Source organism: Aedes albopictus, chromosome 3, assembly GCF_035046485.1.
Source record: "Aedes albopictus strain Foshan chromosome 3, AalbF5, whole genome shotgun sequence".
NCBI classification, from domain to species: domain Eukaryota; kingdom Metazoa; phylum Arthropoda; class Insecta; order Diptera; family Culicidae; genus Aedes; species Aedes albopictus.
Genome location: NC_085138.1, coordinates 239,540,302 through 239,568,009, shown reverse-complemented (window position 1 = coordinate 239,568,009; position 27,708 = coordinate 239,540,302). Strand labels below are relative to the sequence as shown.

General features: G+C 38.4%; 1 protein-coding gene across 20 annotated transcripts in view; it reads right to left on the bottom strand.

Moving 5' to 3' along the window:
* LOC109409392 (receptor-type guanylate cyclase Gyc76C) overlaps positions 1 to 26,394 on the bottom strand; it is a 229,458-nt gene extending 203,064 nt beyond the window's left edge. The window contains exons 1-2 of one of the 20 annotated variants that reach the window (XM_062859714.1): positions 25,809 to 26,394; positions 24,515 to 25,099 (exon numbers count right to left, since the gene is read on the bottom strand). The gene's annotated coding sequence lies outside the window, so the exon portion shown is untranslated. Of the gene's footprint in view, positions 1 to 24,514; positions 25,100 to 25,724; positions 25,747 to 25,808 lie in introns of those variants that run through there. The other 19 variants (XM_062859717.1, XM_062859718.1, XM_062859716.1 and 16 more) reach the window with 19 other exon arrangements.
* Between the last annotated feature and the right edge of the window lie 1,314 nt (positions 26,395 to 27,708).

Here is a 27,708-nt window from a genome sequence, read left to right as displayed (position 1 = left end):
CAGAAAATTCCTCAATTATTGGCCTAAGCGAGAATCACGTCATCACTTCCTTCCTTATCCTCAATTGACCTGCATTCGGACGCGGACGGCGCTGGTATTGCTTTTTAAAAAAGTATTGGGATGCCAGCATTTACACAATGAGGAGAAGGCTAGTCCCAAGCATTATATGTTGGTTCTTTGTGTAAATGCAGCTGTCCTTGCAATAACAGAGGAGCAACCGCGGGCGGTCAATCATGCTCATGCTCATGCTCATTTGAAGTACTTCATTATAGAACAGTTTGGACGACCCTGAATGCCTCAAAGGTTTATGATAAAAAAGTAGACTTCAGATTGGTCCAGTTACCACGTATAAATATGCAACGTTACTCAGTATAGCAGATATGGCTATTGTTACGAGTGTAGATCTGAAGTCCTGAATTCCAAGGTAGTTTGGCTGACCTAGAATATTCCTGTAGTGTCTCTAAGTAAACAACATTTGAGTTTTCAAGAGTTTCGCGGATCCCAGCAGATTATGCAATACTATTATTTATGGTGAAAACACATACAGTTATTCTTATAGATTTGAAGGACTTCATAATAGAACAGTTTGGACAACCCTGAATGCCCCAAAGGTTTATAATAACCTAGTAAACTTCAGATTGCTCCAGCCACTGCGGTTGATTTTGCAACGTTACTCAGTATAACAGATATGGCTACTGTTACGAGTGTAGACCTGAAGTTCAGAACTCCAAGGTAGTGTGGCTGACCTGGAATATCCCTACAGTGTCTATAAATGACATTGTAGATGCCAAGAGCTTCATGGATCCCAGTAGGTTATGCAAAGCTATTATTTGTGGCGAAAATACATGAAATTATTCTTGTAGATATGTAGGACTTCACCATACCACAGTTTGGAACACCTAGAACATCCCAGAACATAAAACAAGTTTTGATATTGTTGACGAAAGCCTAATGAAAACATATACATTTACTTTTTTTTTTTTCTAATACACCAAAACCTCCATTTAGGTAATGAGCCGGGACTGCCTAAATAGAATTTTTACCTAAATGGATTCATTACCTAAATGGATTCAGTTTATTACCTAAATGGAATACCAGGTTGCAAAGAAGTTTAATTAGGGAAAGTGACTCGAATAGGAGATTTAAAGAGGGTTATGCGGAGCTTTAGAGAACTTTCAAGGGATTTTCAGGAGGGGAGGGGCTTCAGGGGCGTTTTTGGGGGTTTTGGAGAGTCTCAGGTGAGAATTGTCTTTCATATGACTAGCTGGGCACGAAACACAAAAAAAACCTGCAAAATTCCGCCAGACTGAAAAATTATTGGATGTCGGGTCAAAGTCGGGTAAATTTTTACCGGATGTTTGGCCACTGTTTGACCAACATCGAACAACTGTTGGGTCTATGTTGGGTTTGGTGGCCAAAATAAAAACAGGTGAATGATAGGTTGATGTCGGGTATGACGTCATCAATGATGGTAAAAGCTTCAAACCTACAACACCACTTATTAGGTATGCTTCCTAACTGCGGCTCAATTGAATGATATATGCCTTGACTGATGCTGGATCTGATTATCATTTGCATGAGTGGTTGCCTATCTCAATTACACCTGGAAATGTCATTTGATACTGACACTTCTCCACACTGAAGGGGGGGGCGGTTGAGGTACATCACTCAACACTGGAACCCCTCTCCTCACCAATATCCATTTAACTCCCGTAAACCAACCTTATACCTAATCTAAAGTACTCCAACTGTTCTGAACACAACCAAATTCTATTTAGGTAACGTTACCTAAATGGAGGGACCTAAATAGATTTTACCTAAATGGATCCTACCTAAATGGAGGTTTGAGTGTAGAGGACTCAACTTGCAACAACTTTGCCGAAGACTGTATTCTGTTTTATCGAATGAGTGAATTTATACAGCTGTTTCTATGTTGGGGTCATATAAGACCCCTCCGGCTCCAAAGAGTTAAATGGGAGCTAAGTTCAATGCTAAATGCGGTCGCGCTTGTTTTCGTTTATTTTGTACCCTGTCGGCCACATGAAGGTTAATATAAGGAATTTTTCAGAAGCCTGTTAGATGAGCCATAATGGCACAAATTTCCCAAATGGAGGAGCCTACCTACTGACACCAGATCAATGCATGGAAATTCTGTTGACTCTCCAATGTAAATGAACCATTTGCTGTTTTTCTTTAATATTTAAAATATTTTATGGTGATCTTCGAATCACCGGGTGATTTCATAAAAAAATTGAAACAAATGTAGAAGGTGGTTGAACCTTAAGAGATCACACAAGGTTTTCATCCAGGAGCTCTCAAGAGATTCTTTCGAAAATTCATCTAGAAACTCATGCACATATTCTTCTAAACATTCCACCGCAAATTCGTTTATAAATTTCTCCATAGATTTCTCTACGAATTGCCTCAAAAATTCTTCCAAATTCATTCTTCCAGGAATTCTATTGCATTTTCATTAAATAATTCTTCAGGACTTTCAGGTATTACTCCATAAGTTCCTTTAGAGTTTTTTTTCAGGAGAACTCAGGGATGCCTCCAGCAGATCCATCAGAAATTCCTCTAGCAGTTACTTGTGGTATTCCTACAGGTGGTCCTATATGGATTAATCTAGAAATTCCTCCAGGGATTCCTTATTAAGTTATTACATAAGTTTCCACACAGGGATTCAAGCCTGACCACGTAAACTTCGGACACCAAGTCGTTGACATTACAAACAATCCAGTGGCAAAACATGCAAATGTTTGTGCTTCCTGTTTACTTTAATCTTTAATGAATAAGACCATTTTCATTCAAAGTAAACCCAAAAATCATAATTTGTACTCCAACTCATACGATTTATTTAAACAGCCAATGTTTTGAATATGTACAAAATTTTTATTCTTCAGAAACGTTTTCACACATTTTTTCTCCATTGCCACCCTTACGTTAAAACGTGTGTTTCGACATCAAGTTTATGCAGAAAAAATAACGAAAATAAAAAAAGGGTTTTAGAGATATTTGAAATTTTGGGTTTATTTTGGATTTTTCTCCATGAAAAAAAAATTGTTGACCTGTGCAATATTTTGTTCAGGTTTGCCCGCACTGAGCGCATGAAAATTCTGCTCTTTGGATTTACACCAACAAGCACATTGTAAATTAGAAATCTTTCCATCTTACTAGATAGAAGGATGTTGAAATATCCTAAATGTCATTTCGAACTGTCAAAAAATTGCACCGCAGAGCCAGACGGGTCGTTTAAAGTGAAATTCACTGGAATGTTTTCACCCGGGTGAAAATCTCTCCGCGCTCCGTGTGGTTCTGTGGTGCGGTTTTTTGACAGTTCGAAATAACATTTAGGATATTTCAACATCCTTCTATCTGATAAGAGAAAAATATTTCTAAATTATATTGAACTTGATGATCTTTCATTGGTTTTGATCACCGTTTACTTTATTTGTTGGTTTTAATTGGTTTTTCTCGGTGATGTTGAATGTCATTTAAAAAACCATTTAACGTTTCAACCTACTTTTTTATTTTTTCGGTCATCATCAGAAAAATTCCGCCGCCCGTTCGTCTTCTACGGCGGTGTTCTTAATTAATAATTAAGAACACCGCCGTAGAAGACGAACGGGCGGCGGAATTTTTCTGATGATGACCGAAAAAATAAAAAAGTAGGTTGAAACGTTAAATGGTTTTTTAAATGACATTCAACATCACCGAGAAAAACCAATTAAAACCAACAAATGAACTTGATGATGTAAATCCAAAGAGCGGAATTTTCATGCGCTCAGTGCGGACACGCCTGATTTTATCTATAAAGCCTAATCTAGCGGAAAATTTCCTATTTACTATTCTGAAAACACCTGCCAAGTATAATCTAAATGTAGATGGTGCTGTTTATTATTCGACAATTTCCCGTCATTCTGCGTGGAAGTCGTCAGTAATATCTACAGGGATCTCTCTCATACAGGGATCTCTTTTCATTCAGTAGTTCCTGTAGAGATTAGTCCAGGAGTTCTATCAGGAATCCCACCACGAGTTCTTTCAGAGTTTTCTCCAGAAGCTTCCTCAGGTATTCCTCCTGTATAAGTTTGTATAAGGCTTCTTCTGGAAATCTTTCAGGGAATCTTGCTGGAAATTCTTTGGGGATTCCTAAGTTAAAATAGTGCGACCTCATTATCAAATTGGATAGCTTCTGAAGCTTCGAAGAAAATAAAACCAAAATTGTATGTATGTTTGTATGTATGTAGGTAGGTAGCCACCATTCTAGCTTGAGTCTTGCTCTGCATGCAGTTCCACTTAACAGTAAAACAAAACAAAAAATGTATTAAAATCGATACTTTATTGCTCTTCAATAACAAACGAGTAATGCCAACATGCACTACACTAAGGATACGGATAATGTCACAATAGATCTGATAACTAATGTGGGCTTATTCAGCCACATCAGTTGTCTGAGCGTGTTTTATGCCTCCGTGTGTGGGTTCGATTCCCTCACTAGTCAGTGAAAGCTTTTCGTCAAACGTAAAATTCTCCACTTGACTGTATCATAGTGACGTGTGTTGTCCGTTGTCTTATGTTCAGTGATCGTTCAGTCTGTGCAACCTCTGATTGAAGACGGTGTGCTGTCATTTTTTGACTAATCGCAGCGACGAATAGAAATGAAAATGGATATTGAAACGTTATAATTTATAGATGTTGGCTTTCTCGGTCTAGGGTCAATCTGAACGGCTACGGTAATCCAAAACTAGCCGTTTAGATTGACCCTAGACCGAGAAAGCCAACATCTGTATACTAGTAGTATTCCAGTCGAAAATCACCTAAAAGCTATAATTTATGTCGTTAAATAGTCATAAAAAAGTTCAAACTACACACTCTGGAGCGTATTGACAACTTCTTTTCTTCGCTAATGTTGGCTTCACGGTCAAACTTTGGTCACGCCACCGAAGTTGCCACCGGTGGGATGCCAATGATGCCGTCGATCGAAAATAGCCCTCAAGCCACAACCGAGCAAAATATAGTCGGCGTACAGATCGCTTTCAGGATTCTTCCAGAAGTACCTTTCGAGATTTTTTCCAGAAATATATCTAGAAACCCATGCAGAAATGGTTCCAAGTACTTTACAACGTTTACTCCAGGAATTCTTCCATCAATTCCTTAAGTGTTTCCTCTAACAAATGTTTCCAGAAACTACTCGAAAGATTTACCCAAGAATTCTCCATGCTATTTTTCGAAGTTTTTTTTTCAGAAATTGCATCAGGAATTAATTCAGGGATCTCACTAAGAATTATTCCATGACAACTTCTAATGATTCTACGAAGGACCAGAGATTTTACCAAAAAAATCCTACCGCATGAATTTGTGCAGACGCAGAGGTATATTCGGTCTGATGTGGATACACATAATTGCATTGCAATCATCACTTCCTTCCCCTTCCCCACATTGACCTGCTACCTGATGTGGCAGGCACCATTTGTCGTCTAAAACTGAAGATCACCAAAACTCACACACATAAGATGCCTGCTAGTCCCCGGCAGATATATATTTGATTCCTTGCTCTGTCGATACTGAAGTAGCATCCGCGGGCGGTTAATTAAGCTCTAGCTCAAGCTCTAGCTCAAGCTCAATTAATGCAGAAATCACACCAAGGATTTCTCTAGAAGTCCAGATATTTCTCCAAAAATCCTTTAACCTTCCGTAACTCGCTCGGTTTGTCACCACCGCCAGCACCACGCCAATGCTGAAAACAAAAAGCGAGATTTTTTCAACGTGTTGTACAAAATACAACAGCGTGATCGCTCGAGGGTTAAAGCATATAAAAGAATTTCCGAGTTTCTAGAATCTCTGCAAAATCACTGAACGAAGTTGTAAATCCATTCTTGGATGGAGTAGCCTTTGAAGGATTTCCTAGAGGAATCTTTGTGAGAAATGCCGCAGGAGAAGGACTCTATGACATTTCCCCGAATTCCATTACCCCGAATGACATTACCCCGAATTCCATTACCCCGAATGACCCATTTCCCCGAATTCCATTACCCCGAATATTTTTTTCTAGATTATAAATTTCGTATTTTCCATTACGAAGGAAAATCATGACGTTCATCCCGGAAGGAACTAGCTTGGTCGATAAAACTTTATTCTGCCTATTTTTTTCGATGAGAATATCTAAGCATATGAAGCTCCTGGGACCCTCCGAACAGATCTCTGACTAGTATGATTAAAAGAACAGGCAATAACCAATAGAAGGAAAAATCTCTACTCAACAATTGGTTTCGGATCATATAGACGAAAGAAATAATTTAATGTGATCATGCCACTCTTCCATATAACAGTATAACTTGAAAGAACATCCTATGATTAAAAGAAGGAAAAATCTCTGATAAGCATAATAACATTTGCGATGCCAACAAATTGCTTAAATTAATTATTAGAAAGAATAGCCTATGTTTGAAAGAAGGATACATAAGTGATGACCGCATAGTAGAATGTCCTTGAATGAAAGTTCTTTGGTAGTAAGGTCAGAAAGAACATCATATGCTCAAAGAAGGAATTTTTTTGTTGAAAATGTGGTGAAACACTGAGTGTACCGTTAGCTACCCATGGCGGGTCTCGAGATAGGTTTGTGGATAAATAATTTGGATATTGGGCCATTCGGGGAAATGGGTCATTCGGGGAAATGGGTCATTCGGGGAAATGGGTCATTCGGGGTAATGTCATTCGGGGAAATGTCCTAAAGCCCAGGAGAAGAAGTCCTGAATAAATGTCTGGAAAAAAATCTGCGTGAATTCCTAGGAAAAAAATTATCTGCATGAAATCTCTAGAGTAAATCCTGAAATGCTCTGGAGAAACGTTCAGACAAATTTTTGAAAAAAAAAAAACCGTTTGAGTCTCAAGAGTATCTGTAATTCAAAAAGTAATCTGTGGAGGAATTGTTCCTCGGTATGCATTTCTGGGCAACTTATGAAAGACTTCCAGCAGCAATATCTTATCGAATTTCTGAATGGAATCTTGCAAGAATATCTGGCGCAACTCATAAAGGAAACTCCAGAAGAGTGGAGTTTTGGTTTCAGAGGAACCGAAATCTTGATTCGGCAAAACTGACCACAGTTTATGAATAACTCGTATGATTAACCCAGTGATGCATAAATAGTTGTCAAAATAGAAGTGACTCATTGGTGTGACGTCACTGTATCAGGAAAAACTTTAGTGGAACTTATGGATTTCCCCAAGGAAATGTGGTATGATTCAAGGAACTATCTCTGGAGGAATTCTTTATGAGATATCATTAAACACATCTGGATTAATTCCTGGAAGATTTTTTATGAAATTCTTAGAGGAGAATCTTGAAGAATTCATAAAGAAATTACTATGTAAGTCTTAAAGATTTTCTTCAGGCATTCCCGATTAAGTTTTTATAGAAACTCCTAGAGAACTTTGTGGCGGAAACTCTGGAGGGATTCATGGAAGAACTCCTGGGAAAATAATCTTGACAAAATCCTTGGAACAATTTCTAGAAAAGTCCATTTTAAGGAGTTTACTAAGAAATTTCTAGAGGAACTTATGGTGCATCTTCGGAATAATTTAGAAGAATCGCTGTAGGAATGAATCTTAGCGGAATCTCATGCCTGGAATCTTTGGAATAAGTCTTGGAGGATGACAGGATTCCTAGAGAAGCTCTTGAAAGATTTTTGGAAGAATATTCTAGAGAAATTCTTGGAGGAATGTTTGATGGGATATATGAAGGGGTTTCTTTTTAGAGGAATTTCAGAAGGAATTCAAGAAGGAATCTCTGAAGCAACTCCTGCAGGAATCTCTGGAGGATTCCATGAAACAATCGTTGAGAGAACTCGTGGAAGAAACTCAAGAGAAATATAAGAAGAAACTCTTGAAGAATTTATGAAAGTATTTCCAAAGTTTTTTTTTGTGGAATACCATGAGAAATTTTCGATGAATCTCTGAATTAAATCTTGCAGAAAATTGTGGAGGAAATCCTGAAGAAATACAAAGGATTTTTTTAATCACTTAACCCAATTTGCAGCTCTTTTGTCCACTAGGGACTGCGTGAGCGATTCCAATTAGATGCTATACTTATACTTTGTACAGCGCCAATATGTATTCTATTCTATTCTACTATATCGAACTGGTTGCCGTTGCGCTGTTTTCACTTTCTACTCTATCATCCTATCGTGGTAGAATGATATATGAAATATTTGTTGGACTCCAGGAACAATATTTGAAGAAATTCTTAAAGAGATCTCTAAAGGAATTCTTCTTCAATGATCCCTAGTCTCCGGACATCGCCCTGAATAGCCAAATTCTTCACAAAGCAGACAGCTTGACCCTAAGTTCCAGCTTCTTGCCTTCTTTGTATCATCTTTATAATATCGAATTCTTGCCTAAAGCATAAGCTTACTGCCAGGAACCTACAGCTGCTTACTGATAATGCACAGTTTTTTAAGTACCTACCGTGATTTCGGGTGAAACTGATCGAAGTGAGGGTCATTTTTATTTGTTAAAAATAATGCTTTAAACTTGAAACAATTTGTAGAAAATGACCATCATCTGGCTTAATGGTTATTGAATGCTGAGTTTACATGTTTTACGCCCAATTTATCACACATTTCTTTATTAAATTCAATATTTTCCGAAATTGCGAGTTGGGCGAATTTCAAAGACACTTGGCAGCGTGACAGTATCGCACATGTAATGTGTATTCGAATGGATTCGCTAAACACGATTTCGTTATCAAAAATTCTATAAATATTAAAACTTATGCATAAAATTGCACTTTTCCGTAAGTATTTACTTATTTAGTATGTAAATTGCATACCTTCAGGCGTATTCTTGGGATTTATCAAACTTTAAACTTAAATAATTAAAAATTTAGTAAAGTTGTAAATGTTTTGCGTAGCTTTTCGCATTCTTAGGTGGATAATTCAGGTGCAAAACAATATTTTCAGAACTTACAAAGACATTTCACTGACTGATCAATTTCACCCCGAAAGTAAAATTTTGGATTATTAATTTCAAATGACATTTATTAAAATAAAATAGTTTGCAGTAAAAATTTAAACCTCGTTGACTGATGAAAACAGTAGTCGTACTTGTTTTAAAACATTAAGTTTAACCATATCGTTAAATATTCAAAAACTAGGCGCCAAAAACTGCGAAAAGTGATCAATTTCACCCGAAATAACGGTACCGTAATCCGAGGTAACATTGATCAGAATTTTCGATCTTTCTTGAATAATTCTCTTGGTAAAGCAAATGTTACATGTTTTATATTTTTAAAACAAGTACTGGCCCTCTGATTATGTGTTAAGCTACTCGAAAAAGTATTGTAAAACTTTTAAACATGTTTAAATAGACTTTTTAATCTAATTTTTGATTTTGATGATTTGGGGTAACATTGATCATGTCAGTGATCAATGTCCGTTTGTGTTGAAAATACCCTTACTTACTAAATTCGGGGGCACTGATTTCGAATATGTTGTCCAAATTCTTACAAGTTATGTACTTTTTGAGTTATTTTAAGATTAAAATCCTTCAAACCGCGAATAACGCCTAAAGGAAGGCAATGGCTTATGGATTTGATAGCCTACATTTAATAAATCGTATATTTTACTGAAAAAGAGCAATTTCAAAAAAGTTTCGTTCATTAAATTCAACTCTAAGATATCATATTGAAGTTATACAATGATTTCGAACCTCATATTGTATCTAGTATTCATGCCATGCATGAATGTTTGACCATGTATCTCATTGCGTCACGAAACACAGTTATGGAAAAATTGACTTTTTTCATGTTTATGAAATTCAATTTTCAAGAATTACATGTCATTTAATAGCTAAATAATAGCAGATTACGATATACCATTCGGGAGCAGAAACTGATGCAATGTAAAATGCTTGTTTGAACATTTCATGAGGTCGGTCAAGCCGATCAATGTTACCCCGCTGATCAATGATACCCCGTTTTACGGTACTCATATTCTCTGGGGTAATAACAACTGCTGAATTGCTCAAAGAACACTAAAGTGAGAACTAGTCGTCACGCCAGAAAGAAGAAGCGCAAAACAATTCTTGAATATCAATATGCCCTAGTATTTGAATGATATACATATTCAACGAGGAATAATTTGTCAAGTATTTGCAATAAACTTGTCATCATTTTGGCTAGAAAGAGTACACAGTCTCTCAACATGTAAACAGCAATACCCCATCCACGGAACGTAATGATCAACGCAAAAAATAAACAAATTGTCTTTTTCTCAAACGGACATCTCTTCTACCCCTCCTCATCGTGGCACGATCTTCGCGTCACCCGCCACCCCCACATATGTATGCCTTAGCCGCAATTTATACGGCGCTCTAAACGAGCGTGGAATATCACATTCAACTCTAGAGCAGCAAAGGCCCACACTCGAGGGGAGAGAAAAAAAAAGTAGCCCCAGCAGCAGCAGCAGCAGCATCAGCGTCCAAATTCCTCGGAAGAAGGAGAGCAAAAGCCGAAAACAAAATAAACGAAAACAAGCGCGACCGCATTTAGCATTGAACTTAGCATTGCCGAAATCGTTGTGTGGTGTTGGCTTCCCTCATGCCCCAACCACTGCCCCAACCGTTGTTGACGCATTGGACACCATATGAAACTAGTGTGTAGGTACAAAAAAGCCTGTCTGTGTTGAGCGAACGCGGATAATCGCCACCCGCCGAGTGGAGTGCGGGAACTGCGGTCAAAACTACAACTATAGGTACCAGAGTTATTTATATGAAGGTACCAATTTCAATTGAACATACATAGGCATGTAAAAGTTTTGCAAATTGCATATTCTCCAAAACTATAGAAAAAATCATAAAATTGTAAAGGAGTCCATGTGATAGATAAGATTATTTCCCCAGCAGTAAAAACAAATCCTACGTTAGGTTCAAATTCAAACCTTGGATAAAAACACATAAAAATCTGAGAAAGGGAAAATATTGTCAAATTTTCTAAACAATAGATCTAACATTGTGAAGTTATCAGGCTCTATAGAGTTCTTATCGCGGGTATTTTTCAAGATTGTCAGAGTTCGATGAAATCAGCTATACAGAAATATAGTGAGGCTCTTATGGTTAGATCAGCCTTTTTGAAAACTTCAGCTAGAAAAACGAGCGGCTGCAACCCACGAAGAGTGGTCAACCATTAGCACTATGGAAAATAAACTGCTGCATTGTGCTAGAGTGTATGTACTGTCAAAACAGCTCGTTCAAAAGGATTATTCCCAACAGCATGCAAATGAATGTCCAACGGGAGTTTCGTTTCAAGCTAGGTATTTTTACTCCTATCTATGAGAGTCGATCGATTGAATAGTTAATGAAGCATCCCGTTTACTAGTGATTAAGTGGCATTTTGTTTCGGTCATGTTACTGTAGCTTTCAATTATTAGCAATTGTTTATCCAATTTTATTGATTGTCAATTAATACAAATCCTTGTCGACAAGTGGATTTGAAGTATCCACTTCATAGAATAATATATTTATTATGGGGCACTGGCAATGCTAAACTTTGTGTTTTCTTTAAAGCGTTTTATCCCTCGAACAATCGCGCTGTTGTATTTTATACAACACGTTGAAAAATTATCGTTTTTTGTATTCAGCAGTAGCGTGTATTTATATGTATTTATATATGTAATTATAATTGTGTTTACGTTAATTAAATGAAGTAACTGATTCAAGTATACATTTTTATTTGTTTCAATTCTTTTTCGGGTTTTTCGTTTTTTTTTTACTTTGCGTTCCAACAGAGCTTGCTTCTCAGCATAGTCTTATTCCACAGTTATTTACTGAAAGCTTTCTTTCTCTGTTCATTAAAGGTAAGGTAAGGGGCTGTGTCTAAAAAATCTGCTCAAATTGCATCTACAGAATACAGTCATGATAATGGTATCGTGTAATACAAGGGTTATTAAGGCCATTAATCTCTTCCCAGCAACTTCTAGTGAGTAACTGCGAGCAACCTTAGGGCAGATCAGGTAACCAACACCGATGGAAACCAGGTAACCAACGCCGCACCAGGACTGGTGATGCTAGTGCGGCCAAGAAAGGCATTTCCTACAAGGCACTAGCTCAGGAGATATTGGACGAAAAAGTGCAGGTGAGAGCCCTAACGGCGGAGGCGACTCTCCAGTGTAAAAACCTGTACGAGATCACCGACGCAGGCCCGCTCAGCAAGTACGCGCCGCCAGAGGCGTGTTTCAAGTGCTTTGAGAAAGGACACAAGTCGTGGGCGTTTAAAAGTCCCGACAGGAGCAAACTCTGCACGAAGTACGAAGTGGAAGGCCACATCGCCAGGGAATGCAACTCGGCACCAAAATGACTGATTTGCACGGCGCGTCCATGCGCGCGAGGTCGAACCAACCGACGATAATGCAAGCTACACAGCTAAACCTGAACCACTGCTAAGGCGCACAACAGTTGCTGTGGCAGTCAGTCTCGGAGTCAAGTACAGACATTGCCCTACCATCAGACCCATACAGCGTACCTCTCGATAACGGGAACTGGGTAGCGGATGGGGTCTCCAGTTAGACTAGTGGTTAAGGTTATGGATCGCCAAGTCGGAGACGGTGGTTTCGATTCCCGTTCCGGTCTTGACTCCCTGGGCATAGTGTATCATTATACTTGCCTCACAATATACAAATTCATGGCAGGCAAAGCAAGCCCTTCAATTAATAACTGTGGTCTGTGGAAGTGCTCAAAGAACACTAAGTTGAAGCGTGGCAGGCCAAGTCCCAATGAGGACGTAGAGTCATAAAGAAGAAGAAGAAGAAGAAGAAGAAGAAGAAGAAGAAGAAGAAGAAGAAGAAGAAGAAGAAGAAGAAGGGTAGTGGATGAGGCCCAGCTAACGGCGTTTGCCGGTCCAGTAAATAATTTACACGTCGCACAAGGGCCTCGCAATAGCGAAGATCAACGGGGTGTACTACTGCCGTTTTTATGCTCCCCTAGGTGCCCGATAAACCAGTTCTCGTCTATGCTGGATTCGCTATCACTCACTAGTGAGATTGAGTCCCGTGGTCATCGGTGCAGACTTCAACGCCTGGGCGATTGAGCAGGGTAGCCGCTTGTTTAACGCAAGAGGCTGGGCTCTACTCGAAGCTATGGCTAGACTGAACGTCGAAGTCGCAAATGTAGGCGACAAAAAAACCTATAAGAGGAGCGGTGCAGAGTCCATCATTGATGTGACCTCCTGGAGCCCGGGTCCTGGAGCTCGGACTGAAGAGTCGACGATGGATACACGCACTGTAGCCATCTGGCGATTCCATACAGGGTGGAACACGGAGCAATACGGCCACAGCCGAAGGTCATCGACCGTTATCGGGGATGGCTGACCTCGCGCATCGATAAGCCGGCATTTGTGGAGCGATTGTTTATGGAGGGTAACACCGACGATGTATCCAGCGATTATCTAGTCAGAACCCTAAGCCGTGCATGTGACGCCGCAATTCCAAGGCGATCCCTTCGCAGTAATGGTCGCAAAACGGTATACTGGTGGTGTCCAGAAATCGCAGAACTCCACGCATCCTGCTTAAGGGCTAGGAGAAGGATGCAAAGAACTCGCACCGATGCGGGTAGAATGGAGCGAAGTGAGGCCTACATGGCGGCTAATCTTTAAACAAAAACATCAGGGTGTGCAAGCGGTCGTGCTTCGAAAATCTCTGCCAGGCAGCCAACACGAATACTTGGGGTGATGCCTACAGAGTAGTCATGGCAAAAACTATGGGTGCGTCAGCAACCCCAGAACGCTACCCTGAGATGATGCAGAAGATCGTGGAAACGCTGTTCCCACGCCATGATACAAGTCCATGAGCCCTCCTTCCTTATGGCCAAACCGGCCATAGCGAGGTCGCCCCGGTGACGAACGATAGCTTCATCCCATTCCCACCTTAACCTAACCACGTCGGACTTTTGAAATAATTGTCCTGAGTTGATTTTCGGTTCGCGGCTTCTATCACATATAACTTCTCAGAGACGGAACGAATCGTTACAAAATTTTTAGCACTGAAGGAAGTTACATTTCAAAACAAGCCACCGTCAAAATTGTGCACATTCAACCACTAGATGTGCTACAGTAAATTGAACAGTGCAGTTTGTCCAGTTATTAAATGACTCAAGCTTTTCTACAGTAAAGCACAATTGTAGCCATTATCAGTTATAACAAAGTGCCTATGAATTGATATTTTCAAACAATTCTAATTCTAGTTCTAAGTAGTCTGCAGTTGAACTTGCGACAGAACCCGAGAGATTCAAGTAATATAAAAATAGAACAACAAACAAAACATTCACCTCAAATCATTCGATAGCTATAAATGTAGCACGTGCTAATGTTGTCAACAGCAGAAGTAATTAAATTATCCAAACAATTCTCTTGGATGTAATCTCAACGACACAACATGTCCCAACAAATCGTATCAGTAATTCCGAGCGGCGAGATAGCGTAAGCAGCGATAACAATCCTTGTTTACATTTTCAGAACAAATAATTGGAAATCAACGCGACGAACGAGCAGTCGTATTTGCTTAACGACAAACTTCTTCTACTCTGGAAATGTTCTCTCTGTAGTGCGATGCATTCATTGAAAGTTATCAATTGCGACAATTTTTCATTAGAGCTATTTTTGAATATGGGAGCTTACGACTCACCCAATTTCAGCCATGAATCATCAATAGGAATACACTTACGGGTCTCGATCCAAAACTTATCGGAAAGAATCCAACAGGAATGACCAAAGTGCAACAACTGCAGCAACAACAAAATTGCATTCAGGCCCCGTATATTGTGAGGCAAAACTCGAGCCCTGCTGACGACTCGGCGCCTATCACCGCCGACGATCGCTCGCTTGCTCGCTCGCTCGTAGGTACCTACAGAGCAAACAGAGCACCCGCAGAGAATCTTGCGCCGCCGCGCATTATTGGGTGGTGAGAGTTGAGACATGATGATCGATGCTGCGGCGGTGTATGGGTTGTAACAAGAGTATTGACCACCGCACGTGTTTGTGTGTCCGATGCATGGGATGGTTGTGGTACAACTTAAGTGACTTGTCGAAATGCAAATAAGACCGATGGAGCAGTGTATCCCAAAGTAGTTGCGATGTGACTTTGAATAATATTCCATTATCTAGGGTATCGGGATGCTTCGTTGGCATAGTCCCCTCGTTCGGCCTATTTTAACGTAAACCAAACAAATACGCATAACTGGAGGTCGTAAAAACTATGTAGCAAACAACTGTATTGCGACATTTGCACCCATTTAGACTCGGCCGAAATTCATTATCATCACAGTTGAATTTCGCACACGACTTCGCAACGGCTGACATACACAAGGTCGGTTGAGCTCATGACAGGGGCGTCAGATGCACAAAAGGAAAACAAAATAAGTTTGATTAGTGTGAAATGCCGCTGGAAAATGATGATTCAGTGGATTCTCAAATTATCACAGTAGTCTAAACATTGACCACGGTGCTCCATTTACCGTTATTATAAAATAAAACATACCATCAAAACCTGAAACGCCATTCTCTTTATTTATCTATCCTACATCTCTAGACATTTTTTTAAAATCATCGTTGGGCGATTTTTTGAGTTACGCCCTTTTAAAGGGCCTAACCTCTGAAAAATCGAGTTTTCTATAGAATAACACCAAATTTCATAACATAATCATGAATTAAAGGCATCAATAACAGAAATTATCATGAACAACATTGAAATTTGGTAGTATGCATCCATATGAATATCGGTGGAGTGCATTTTGTATCAAAATTGTCATTACGTCAATATACAATAGAAGTTCTTAGGGCCTATAGAAAGCAAACAATACATTGGTGTAACAAATTTAATTAAAAGTATATTGTATTGCGATTCCATATGTCAACAGATGTTCATATTACTCTCTGTCAAGGCGATAGTATTCACATGCTCAGCACCAACATTTCAAAAGGTCGTAACTGATCTTCAACACAATATCTTCTCCCATAGCAGATCGAATCTCATCTTTCCCAGGACACCAACAACCACTATCGGAAAGAATTTCCTCCGTCCAGTAGTAATTGTACATTGCATCGGAGAGATAAAGGTTTGGTTTCGGCAAGCAGTTTCGCCATTTCGAAATGTTAGCACCGATATATTAAGAACGTACACTCTCTATACAGCAAATCTGCCTTGAAAACAATAGTCAAAATATGTCAAAAATATTTAATATGAGCAACCACAAATCAGACAAAAAATATGTCTGTGTGCCACATATCTAAAGTTATTAGAATAGAAATTCAAAATATCGAAAGGCCAAAAGACAAAAAGTCGGAACAGGCAACAAATAATCAAATATAATATTCTAGGTAAAAAATCTTTCTTCTTTTAAAATATGTAGGTAAGACCTTTTGCCCCTACTAATTTAGCTTTTTTTCGACCTATTGTCTTTCATTTTTTATTTCCATCCTGGAGCAACATTTGAAAAGGGCCCAACAGGTTTTGTGCCTTTTTTCGAAATCGCTTCGAGGGCCTAACAGCAGTCCGCCCACGCAAATGATCACCGTTATCCGAAAGATCGATGTTGGCTCTATTTGAAAACTGTCTTAGTTTGTGTGAATATTTAAGTTGATGGGGGCTCAGAAGCGACATGTGAAGTCATTGTTTACCAATACTTGTATGCCCTTTTCAAATGTTGCTCCAGATTTGTACGATTTATCTTTTCAGCTTCAGCATTTGAGAAGGGCGTAACAGGTTGATGATACGGCTCGTTCTTCTATGGATGTAGATTGCATGTCACCCCTCTAATGTAAGCCATCGAAAGAGGAGCATTCTTTTTTTTTTCTTTGAAACAAAAGGTGTTGTTTTGGAAAACAGTTACGCGCTCGTGAAATGCTGAGGCTAAGAAGAGAAAACGTAGACATGCAAAAAAAATCGAAAACAATATTGCGCGTTTCACCGTAGATTATCGCACAATAATGTTCAAAATCGCTAATAGATCGTCGCCAGTACATCATATCGTGTTCGTGTCTTCTACAATAAATGCGGAAAATAGCTAATGGTTGACCGCGCAGAAAGACACCGAAACGATTAAATGTAACCGCGCATGTCTATTTACATTTTTGCATAACTTTGTGAGATATTTTTTCTTGTAATGTATAGTAGGTCGAAAAAACAGGGGGACAAAAGGTCTTACCTACGTATTTAAAAAAAAGAAAGAATTTTCATGCAGCATTTTATGTGTGATTATTTGAAGAATGATTCGACTTTTTTGTCTTTTGGCCTTTCAATGTTTTGGTTTTCTCTCTCTCTCTCTTCTTGGCGTAACGTCCTCACTGGGACAAAGCCTGCTTCTCAGCTTAGTGTTCTATGAGCACTTCCACAGTTATTAACTGCGAGCTTCCTCTGCCAATGACCATTTTGCATGTGTATATCGTGTGGCAGGCACGAAGATACTCTATACCCAAGGAAGTCAAGGAAATTTCCTTTACGAAAAGATCCTGGACCGACCGGGAATCGAACCCGTTACCCTCAGCATGGTCATGCTGAATACCCGTGCGTTTACCGCCTCGGCTATATGGGCCCCTTTTGGTTTTGGTTTTCTATATTTTTATTTTAAGCCGTTTGTCACACAGAAATATTTCTTTTCGTTTTGGCCTGCGCAGAAGGGACTCAACCGAAGCTGTCCGTAGCTCGATACTAGGACACGATCTGCCTGCCAACTACAAACTAAGGATCTGCTGCATAATGCGACAGGCCTACTTCAACCAGCTCCCCAACTACATAATGGAGCATGTTCAACATGGTCGCCAAGAACGGACCCGCTCTTTCATCGTCCCACGACACACGACGTCTAGTGGAAAGAGTCTACTAGTACACGGTACCTCTAGCTGGAATGGCGTGCCTCTAGAAGTTAGAACAAAACCATCTTTAATGTCATTTAAAGCCGCCTTCAAAAGATTAGTTTAAAAAGTTAAGTCGATTTCATGTTTTGTTTACACCATGCAATATTTAATTTCTTTAGTTTTGTATAATTTTGAATATTTTTTGTTAATGTAGTTTAAATTTTATTACCTTCCAATGTATTAAGTTTCTACTATAAGTTTCCTTGACCCGATTCAAAGTGTATACACTAAACGGTTATCGTTAATAATAAAGCTAAATTACAAATTAAAAAAATTTGTGGTTGCCCGCCCATATTTGACTATTGTTTTTAAAGCAGATATTCTGTATAGAGAGTGTACGCTCTTAATATATCGGTGCTAACATTTCAAAATGGTGAAACTATTTGCCGAAACCAAACCTTTATCTCTCCGTTGCAATGTACAACCACTACTGGAGGGAGGAAATGCAATTCTTTCCGATATTGGTTGTTGGTGTCCTGGGAAAGATGAGATACGATCTACAGCTATGGGAAAAGATATTGTGTTGAAGATCAGTTAGGACCTTGGTTACGACCTTTTGAAATGTTGGTGCTGAGCATGTGAATACTATCGCCTTGACAGAGAGTAATATGAACATATATTGACATATGGAATCGCAATACAAACAATATACTTTTAATTGAATTTGTTACACCGATGTATTGTTTGCTTTGTATAGGCCCTAAGAACTTCTATTGTATATTGACGTAATGACAAATTTTGATACAAAATGCACTCCACCGATATTCATATGGATGCATACTACAAAATTTCAATGTTGTTCATGATAATTTCTGTTATTGATGCCTTTAATTCATGATTCTGTTATGAAATTTGGTGTTATTCTATAGAAAACTGGATTTTAAAAGGGCGTAACTCAAAAGTTCGCCCAACGATGATTTAAAAAAAAATGTCTAGAGGTGTAGGATAGATAAATAAAGAGAATGGCGTTTCAGGTTTTGATGGTATATTTTATTTTATAATAACGGTAAATGGAGCACCGTGTTGACGAGAAACCCAATAACATTTCCTTCCAGTTTTAGCACTTTAGAGCATTAACATGTAATGTAAATGTCTCTTTGTTTAGGTTTTGTAGACGCCTTGATACTTCGGCTAAGTCTATACACATGATCATAAATGGCATGATTCTGGGACATTTCGAATTGACTTTTCGATAACTGAAGATTTGATGCAACGGCCAAAGACGCTATTTTAAACTTGCATATTTGTTTTTAACGAATAATAACTATTTTACAAATTAAATGTGGGCTGAATATTGAGGACATTTTTTTCACTATGTACCCAAATCTTGGCTCATTAGCAAAGTGACGTCATAAACAGTGATGAAGTGACGTCAATAACATTGCTAGCGTATGAACCAGAAGGAACGAACAGGAAGACAGATTTTGTGTGCGGTGACTGTTATTATTATTATTAGCTTTATTAAGGAGATTTTCAGTTCGGGGCTGGTTCATCTCCAACGCGGTGACTGTAAAAATGTAACACGATAATTGGGTTCCGTTGTTTTCGTTACTAAATTAAGAAATAACTGTATTTTAAGTGATTTATTTATAGTTTGTGAGCTCCGAAAAATATAATTTGAAAGTAAGACTAGTGAACGAACAGTGAAAATACTTCAGCAGAGATATTGAAAAAAATGTGAGATTTAGTGGGTCTAGCGCTCGGAAAGCAGTAGGCCAACGTTGTATCCACTAATAGGCCAATTTTTGTACCATAGACCAACATTGCATACCATTGCATCGAATCTTTTCAACGTAATTTATTTAGCAAGTTAGTTTACTTCCAAGTACCTTGTCTAGAGTGCGTGATATGGTCAACATCCAGGTCAACATATTATTTCTAGTACTATTAATTCACGAGTTATGGTCAAAATTGTCAAATCGGCTAATATGCAGGCCAAGGCATGGTACATATACCCTATGTACAGGGGGTGGACAATATGTTTGGGATAGGAAACTTTTTTTTTCTCTCCCACAAAAAGTTCAACATGCTGTAACTTTTGATAGAGTGCATCAAAAATTTTCAAATTTTAACTGTCTACCTATTATATGTGCACCATTGGTACAAATTTGAGCTCGATTGATCAACCTTTCGCGATGTTTGAACCATTCTGGTAAAACACTATTTTTAAACTACTAATTTTTGAACTGTTATATCTCGGAAAGCAGTGAACCGAATGAAATTTCTAACGTATAACGATCCATATTATGGTCCATAGAAATTAGGAAAGATCCCAAAAAAAATAGAAAATTGCCCATAAAAATAGGAAGAAGCTGCATTGAAAATATGCAAATGATTCATAAAATATAAAAAAATATCCTTAGAAAATAGAAGAACGTTCCATAAAATAAAGGAAAGGTTCCATAAAATTTTGGGACTAATCCATAAAATTTTGAAAAGGTTCATTAAACTTTTGAGATGATCAATTCAATTTCGGACATGGTTTGTAAAATATGGATCCTATAAAACCATGGGCGTCTTTTTCGTTAAAATTTTCACTGTTATTCTAAGGAACACTCTTCAAATTATATGGATCATTTAAAAAAAAATTAACCACGAAATAAAAATTAAAAAAATGCATTGAATGAAAAACTACATTATCCATAAATATGAAATAACGAGTAATAATCTTTACTGCATCTTAGCCAAAATAAGGTTTAGAAAATGAGGGAAGTTGATCCTATATCCGATGCGCAGTTCTGCACACTTAATTTTAAATGCCGAATCTCAGTTTACAAATGCCGAGATTTGCACAGCCGAGAAGTCAGTTAAAGATTTTAATGAGATCTCAGCTTAGAATTGCCGAGAATCAGTATAACACGTCATGTTGTCAAGTTACCTACCACTTTGTTAGCTGAGTCTTGGTTAAAATTCAGAAACCGAGATTCGCACAGCCGAGCTCGGGAAATAAAATTGAGTGTGTGGGTAAACTAGTGATCCAAAAGTTTGCTCTGTATAGTGCAAACAGTAGATATTTTCCTTTTTTTTTTTAATCCGACGAACGTTAGCGAGTTCGAACAGCAGGCGATTGCCCGCTAAAGTTCACAAATAGTTATTCCATCTTTTCAGTCTTTCCTTTCATGTTTCATGTTGTAATTATTCATTGCAATTGTTGATTTATTTATTGCATTTTCGATGCTCTTCATGGAACAAAAATCGATATTTTTAATGTAACTTATTTTTGTACTTTTTTATTTGTTTATGGAACTTCAGTTACCTATTGAATATTGCTTCAACTTGAAATTTCTGTATAAAGCGTCAGGAGCGTACCACTGTGATAGACCCAAAATCTATTTTTTCCGGTGTCTTGTTATCAACAATTAAACCAGTGAAGGTCATAATCATCCCAGAATCCAATGAATCACAATTTGTTTGGAAATTTCATATTATTTGTTCTATCATTTGAAAGGTTACTTTATTGGATTTTTTTTAAATATTATGTTTATTCGCAATAACCGAGCCTGCAATAACAAAGGTGAAAAACGTGAAAATTGGAATGACATTTTTTCCTGTAAGTGCTTTTTTTTCTTGTAACTTTTGTTCCTTGTATGTGCTCATCTTGTGCTGTATGCACGCAAAAAAATCCGTTCCGATATTCATGCACGCTCAGTCACGGCAACGGGAACAAACGGGAACTATGCATAGCAACGATAACAACAATAAGAAATGTACACCGTGAACTAGATTTCACGTTTTCTAGAACGCTCATATTGACAGCTGGAACTAATTCCAATTCACGGTGTATATATGCTTGTTCTCATATTTGCGTTTGTTTGTTCACGTTTATCAGAACGGTTTTCTGAGCGAGTGCACAGACAGAAATGTTGTTTGATCGATATAACTTTTTCCATATTTCTTCACAATAATTTGATGTTTACACCAGGCATATGTTTCGTGTGAATCAACGTCATTGAAGATCAACCATCAAATGTTTAAATTAAAGTGTCTTGAGTATACCAACGTGGCGAATCCTGCTCGATTAGAACTATGGGGATGCCGGAAAATCGACTGTTCCGATTTTGACGTTTCTCCTTTTTGTTTCATCCAGGCTCGTTAGTTTAAACCACGCGTAAATGCCATTATTCGAACCCTCTTGGCCGCTGTCCACTCAGTAATAAAGTAATTGAAAATTTTGATCATCATGGCGGCGGCAGTTGAAAGAGAAGACTTCAATTTTGTTGAATTCATTTGAATTCTATCTAATAATTCGTGACAAGCGACGAAGGGATTGTGAGTATGTATAAAATTGATGTTTTTTGATAACTGTATTTTGATGAGTTTTGTCTTCAGCCAACTGAACCAAATTGAAAACGAAGTAATAATGAAAGCTCTTCTGCCTCCACCGCGTCTAGCGGGTCGAAAAACGAACATTGCGTGATTTAACGAATTACCTCGGACTTTTATAATTTTTCCAGTTCAAGAAAGTTCCAATATATATATTTGTAAACGTCGGTTTTATTCTCGCATTCATCCAAAATTTTAGCCTCATAATTATATTAGAAATTAAAAAATATCATAAGAACGTTTTTTTGTATATATTTAAACCAACCATCCGATACAGTTAGTTCAACCCTCAAGTTGCGGGTCAAATTAAGCATAAACATGCTTGAATCTACCATGACAATAAGTGAGCTGTCAAACGAACAACCATAAACATTGTTGACGTAAGCATAATATGATTTAATCAATCAGATTTCTTGCTGTAATCGAATCTTCAATTCTGTTCAATTTAAGCTTCCATTATTCTTCGACCTACTGTATTATGCGTGATACGATCTCAAAAAGGGATTATATTGTGCATACCAGCTTAATTACTCATATGCTGATGATCTTGACCGGCCGTCGTTTATCGCGAAAAGATAAAGCCCCGTTTGATTTGTACACGGCGTCTGATTATCCATGACAGCTCCCACCCGGCGGCTGCGAAAATAGTTTTAGCCAAGGTACACCGTCCACGAATCATACGGGTGGGTGCAGTCTGGCGCGATCTAATGCTGCGCCTTTCGAACGCAGCTTGCTGAGAATCCAGGACAAGTGTGACAATATAAAATTCAGTGCACAAGTATGCTTGTTTGAAATCGTAACATGATTGCCTTGACTATTTTTTTTCTTCGAGGGAGCATAATTATGTACCTGGCTTGAAACAAAAGTTCCTCAAAATCAAGATTTTTTTTTTAAATCAACTTTGAATTAAAAAAAAATTTGAACACAGGGGAACATAACCAATTTCACATTATTTTCTATAATCATTTGAACAAACAAAACTTTTTCTTGCTTCAAAAAGCCCATATTCTGGGGTATGGACAGTTGGTAGGGGACATAATTACTTATCTTGTTGAGACGAACTTTCATCCAAATCTCGTTTTCGTAATGTTTGCTTCAAATTAGGACCATTAAAATGTCATGTTCTTCTTCTTCTTTTTCTTCTTCTTCTTTATGGCTCTACGTCCCCACTGGGACTTGGCCTGCCTCGCTTAAACTTAGTGTTCTTTGAGCACTCCCACAGTTTTTAATTGAAGGGCTTTCTTTGCCTGCCATTGCATGAATTTGTATATTGTGAGGCAAGGACAATGATACACTATGCCCAGGGAATCGAGAAAATTTTCTCTACTGGGACGGAAATCGAGCCCGCCGTGTCCGGATTGGCGATCCATAGTCTTAACCACTAGGCTAACTGGAGACCCCTAAAATGTCATGTAACGAATTTATTTCTCGTACCAACTTTATGAGACAAAGGTATATTAAGGCCGCACGGGACGACGTGTATTTTTTCCTATCTTCCCTCTCTTTCTAAAAATTTGCCTCGCAATTTTGAAGATGCAAATATCAATTTCCACTGCACTGACGTAGCTGAAATTTTAGTCGATTGTGCACCGCAAGTGAGCAAATAAACGATCAAATTTCTAGCCAATAATATGAAGTAGAAGTTGAGATTTGCTTCTTACTAGCAACAGAGCAATGGCGGACGATTCAACCACCGTCCCGTCCGGCCTTAAGTTATCGTGGTTTTTTAGTCAGAAATGATCATATTATGAACATATTACCATTACAATATTATCATATTACAAAGTTACCCTATTATACGGTCCCAATTAGAGATTAGAGGATTAATATAATTAAACTCCTTAGATGGACCACAATACTTTCTGATAGTGTCCAAAACAGAATCGCTGCCCAAGTAGTTCAGTTTCCTATCGATGTTAGATCGGGAACTGCTGCTACATACGACGAACGATGACGATCGCAAGACTCTGAGACTGGGCGTGAGAGTGTGTGCGTGCACCTAACCTGGGCACGACCATTTGCCCCCAAACTGCGGCGATCATCATCTTCCGCGCAATATTGGACTTGGCGACAAGGTTTTTCGGCTAGGCAGTTGCAAATGACCGTAAAAGCTATTTTTTGACCAGCAAAAATATGTTTATGTCAGCGCCACGACCGACCGAATGCGCTCTAACAAAGGAACGCTGGCTGGCTGGTTGCTGCTGCTGGTAGAATGGTAGAGTACGCGAAATGATCACATGCGATTACACGTTTCGTTTACCAATACATGGCCGAGATTCACCAAAATATACTAACCATGATGTGGGAAATGTTTTCCGTGGTGCCTTTTTTGCGTGAATTGGGTGGTGATTTGTAGAACCTTCCAAAGAGATGATCAGCCCAAGCGCCGTGGTCTGAGTGATGATGAAACAACGTTTGATGTCTTTATGCTCTCATTGCATGGTCCAATTACACGTTTATATATAAATCACCCCAACTAATGATTATCACACATACTCAATTTTCAATCAATTGCACCTAAACTGTTAATCCATTGATACTCGTCGAATCACTAGTTCTCTTCTTCAGTTATTAATCCATCAGCTAACGCAGGAATTTCAGAATTGCACTTGTTATCACTTCACTAACACGCTGTTTGTTCGGAATCGCAATTTTCGATCATTTATTGTTATTATTTTAAAACACCAAATTGTTGTTTATTCAACTGATTAAAATAACGATCACTTTGCTCTCTCACTGCTCTCGTTTTCCGTCTGCGCCAACACTAGAGATAGAGACTGACTGATAACTTAAGCGCTTGAATCACACTTCTTTTCGCCTTGCGAAGTTCAAACACTTTTATCTTTACAGTACCGGGCAAAATAAACAAGCCTGTTGGAGCTATATTTTCTAGATTACTGAATATCTTAGCCGGATTAGGATTTAACTTAGCATCACAGTCTCTTCAAAAGAGTTGTAGTAATTGTTTGTAGGAAACTCACAACTCGCTACTATGTTGATTGTAAAAAGCTTTAATAATGAGTAGTATTTTTTCACCGATCACCTACATCTTCTTTAAATTACGAAAATGCTCTGTCATGAAATATGGAGATGTATGCTGGGTGCTATATCTTGTAATCGTAAATGTCTTAAAAGTGCCACACACAGATGCCTTCTCAACTTGCCAAATTTTTCAATTCTAACTGGAATGGAATCATGCTGGATCCTTCACAATCCACCAACCTGAACCCATTCATATATTTATTTGTGAATTCTATTCGTATAATACTGATATCTGATAACTATTTCTTTGAAAATGATTTTCTAAAGTATGCCATAATTCTACTTAGTTTACTCATGTTAAATAAAAATAATCATTGGACTACAGAACAGCGTAACAAATGAATGAAATAATGAAGATTATAATTAATTTTATCAACTGTTAGGCCCCACAGGAGAATTATTAAGAAATTCATGCAAAATGCTGAACTTTCCGAACCGTAAAGACTTTCTCGAATAAAATTACCAAATCCCTTTTGAAAGAACAACATCTATATCCTAATCCGTTTAAGATATCCAGTCATGAAGGAAACATAGTTTAATGCACTACTTCTTGTCCTGTACTGTAGATTTCGCTTTCACACCACTACACGCCGCTGCACTATGGCTTCTTTCTTCCTTCTCTCACAGTTTTGGCTGCTCCTGCTCTCACGCTTGTACCAATCGGTTGTTCTTCGGAGATATGGGAGTATAGTAATGTAATAATTGCAAACACACTGTGTGGTACATGGGCCCCAGAACACCACCAACAGGATCAGCAGACACCACACCACCAAACACACCAGAGAACGATCACACTTCCGGACGAAGAGAGAGGTTTGTGGTTCCTCGAAACGCGTTCGCTTCGTATCGAGTTTCGATCTAGACTGACCAGCAGTGTCGCCGTGCAATGCGGCAAGAGCCTCGCGCCGCGACCGACCGAACGGACTGGTTGAACTCAGCCAGCACTGGCACTGTTAGCTGCTGCTACTGCTGCTGCACGATCACACACCCACCGAATTGCGCGCCTCCACTACTCGACCGACATTGCTCCACACGCGCGCCACTACTTGCCCAGTCGTATTGAAGTGAGTTCCATCCACCACACGATGATGACTGACTGGCCGCATGCTTTCATTACCACCCACCGAAGCGGCTCGATGCATGCAACAAGTGGTGAGTGTTCGTCCACCACCACCACCACCCAGTTGGGGGGCGAACGTAGGTCTGTTCGTGCGCTCGGCACCGGCGTATGCTAGGAGCACACACGTGTCTGAAATGCTCACTCTGAGAGCTTTCGGGAGGAAAGTGACGAACCGCTTTATCAAAGCTCTTTGATGAGAGGGGGTTGAACTTCCCAAGAATTGGAAATCAGGAGTATTGTTGTTCGTTGTTTCTGAATGTAAACTTTTATTTTACGTCCATTTATTTTATGCTGGATTGATTTACGTCCACTTTTTTACGTCCAAAATTTAGTTTTACGTCCATTTCAATCATTGCTCTAAACCTTCAATAGCTTTCTAAATATACACATGTAATGTTCATTAAAATACGAAACGATAATAAAGACCAACCAGTGATAGCTCCTGATACATATCATTATTTCTTGTGTTAAATGGCAACACTGTTCAAATAGAGTCATATATTGCTGAATATATACATATGAATGTATGCAATATAAAGGACGCTTCAGCATAATTTAAGCAGACGTCAAACGCTGTTTCATGTTGCGTAGAATATAACGAAGTTTTTTTTTAAAGCTGGCAACACTGCTGAACTGTAAATAAAAATCTGGATATATTATTCAGTACAATTGGGTTGGTGTTCATTAGGGTGACTCAAGCTTGTATGGAAGAAATCACATGTCAAGTTCAATGGGTTCTCTTCTTATTTCGTTCTATATGACGCCACGATGCTCTGGTCAAATTTTCAGCTCAATCCGTTAATATTTGAGCGATGCTAAACTCGTTTGAAGTTTGTATGGGAATTTATTTGAGAAAACATAGTTTTTTGCATTTTTCTCGTAAAGGGCACTATTTTTTCTTAAACCACGTAATCGATTCTATAGAAATATAGCCTAGGATACACCGGAAAACTTTGTCGAAGATCGCAACGTGATCAGACACTTGTTAAAAAAGCTATTGCCTAGACAATACATATCCGTTCAATGAGATTTTATTGCTATTGTTATTCCTTTACATGTTAAATGTTAAGCACCATCAGATAGTCTACAGGTGATATCTTTTCCCAGATGCTTCTGACTTTGCGGTCTACGACAAAGTTTTTCGGCACATGTAAGGCTATAGTTCTACAAGGGATAGACATGAATATGTTTTGAAAGAAAGAAACACAATAACCGGCAATGAATTTGAAAAGTAATGAAAAGCATATCAAAATTATACCAATTTACTAAAAAATCATAAAATAAACGAAATCACTGCAACTTTTTTTCTTGTTAATAATTTCAAGTT